Below are 2,356 nucleotides of genomic sequence, written 5' to 3' on the forward strand. Positions count from 1 at the left end.
CTACCCATCTAATCTTCAGCATTCTTCTATAGCACCACATTTTGAAAGCTTCTATTCTCTTCTTGTCTAAACTATTCATCGTCCATATTTCACCTCCATACATGGCTACACTCCATGCAAATACTTTCAGAAACTACAGATTACAATTAAAGAACACCCTTAGCTGATTATAGGCGTTGACATACCTCAACGGGGACAGATGAAAATGTGTGCCCCGACCGGGACTCGAACCCGGGATCTCCTGCTTACATGGCAGACGCTCTATCCATCTGAGCCACCGAGGGCACAGAGGATAGCGCGACTGCAGGGATTTATCTCTGGCATGCCTCCCGCGAAACCCACATTCCCAATGTATCGTCCCGCACTGCATTCGTTGTGCCCCCGCCCATTATACTCATTACTCGTGACGCGTTGCTGATTCCCGTAAGAGTTCGGGCACCGTTTGTGCATACGCACAGAAGAAGAAGATGGTCAAGTGGCCGGTGAGCCTTAACTATATATATACAAAGATGGTATCTGTTCTTTCGGAACAGATACCATTGGTGACCGACCATGCAGCTCATTAGAATGAAATTACAATTAAAGAACACCCTTAGCTGATTACAGGCGTTGACATACGTCAACGGGGACAGATGAAAATGTGTGCCCCGACCGGGACTCGAACCTGGGATCTCCTGCTTACATGGCAGACGCTCTATCCATCTGAGCCACCAAGGGCACAGAGGATAGCACAGCTGCAAGGATTTATCTCTGGCACGCCTCCCACGAAACCCACATTCTCAATGTATTGTCCCGCACTACATTCGTAGCCCCCCGCCCATTATACTCATTACTCACGGCGCGTTGCCGATTCCCGTTTGTGCGAATGCACAAACGGTGCCCGAACTCTTACAGGAATCAGTAACGCACCGCGAGTAATGAGTATAATGGGCGGGGGCTCTACGAATGTAGTAAGGGGAGAGAGCAAGTACCATTGGATGTCAAAATAACTGCAGTTTCAGTCCCAAAGCAACATCCTAATTGGAGTTTGAAAACACTGCAGACCAAGGGACATCAACGCTAATGAGAAAGGACTTAGTGAAGAAGTGGGAAACAGGCATCCAAAACAGAGGATCCAGAGTTGACAAATTAAATGCGTTCAATAAATGGACATTCGACAAATTCGTTGAAGCCAGAAAGCATGTACAGTACGTAACAACTTCAGCAATGGGTGATAGCAGCAAGTATGTTCAATAAATCAGAGGACAGTAATTTTCATTTCACAGCATCATTATCACGGGAAAAAGAGGTTCAAAGTGACACACAATTCACCAATGTCTTGTCACGAACTACATTTCCATAAAAGAAGAGACATGGATAGAAAAAGCCCTTGAAGCTGCCAAGCTCTTTCAATGGCAGACCAAGGTCTTGACTGCCACCTATGACTGAGATTTTGTCAATCACCGAAACACCGCAAACAGGATGTGAGCATCATGCCAATATAGAAAGTACATTGGCTCATCGAGGTGAGAAAACAATGTTTGTTGCATTTGGTAGTGTGACAAAAGTTACACATTCATACATTATGCAATATTTCATCACTGCATCTGGAAAACTGCTGCCAACAGTGGTCTTGTGTTTGCAAGAACCCAATGGAAATTTCTGTCCATGGGTCTCTCAAGAAGCTGAAGCACTCCAAAGAGAATTTCAAAACATTTTCATCACGTGCTAAAAATCAGGAAAGCTGACCTCCCAACAGTATCAATCATATTTGGATCATGTTGTGAAACCTTTGGTGCAGCAAAAAACATATTTGCCCTGATACTCGATCCTTGGGGTAACCAAACTGACATGACAAGCTATGGTAGGACTTTTGTAGATGGTGATGCTCAGCTGATTTGCACTGTGGAAGTGATACCACCAAAATGTATCTGTCTTTGTCAACTGGGTGATGATTAATTTTGCCAGCAGACGAAGAATTTCACTGCATGTCTTCAAAATCGTGCAACATCACAGCAGAGCAGAAAATTACAGGATAGTATCCACTCTGCTGTTGACACCTGTCCTTTAAGATATGGTTTTATATGGCTGGAATACGTCCAAATTGATCTTTGATAGATCTGTGTTTAGCCATGTGAATCAGATGTGTTTTCCACAAAAAATGTAAATGTAACAAGATTACATTTGTGTGTTATGCATGGTGTAAGAGATATTCATGTTTTGGCAGTTTCACTCTATTGACTACAAGAATTCTCATGAATAGACAGCTGCTAGACGTGCAGAATGATGGGTACCCAAGCTACAGCAAGAAAACACAGTAACTCTAACATTATTAACTTTGGACCTCATATTATATATAAAAAAATGTTTCTCTTTG

General features: G+C 43.2%; 1 non-coding gene across 1 annotated transcript; it reads right to left on the reverse strand.

The window, feature by feature from the left end:
- Window positions 1-210: 210 nt before the first annotated feature.
- Trnat-ugu (transfer RNA threonine (anticodon UGU)) lies at window positions 211-285 on the reverse strand. Its single transcript has one exon. It is a non-coding gene; the product is annotated as a tRNA-Thr (tRNA).
- Window positions 286-2,356: the final 2,071 nt, after the last annotated feature.

This window comes from Schistocerca cancellata, chromosome 8, assembly GCF_023864275.1.
Source record: "Schistocerca cancellata isolate TAMUIC-IGC-003103 chromosome 8, iqSchCanc2.1, whole genome shotgun sequence".
Lineage (NCBI taxonomy): Eukaryota > Metazoa > Arthropoda > Insecta > Orthoptera > Acrididae > Schistocerca > Schistocerca cancellata.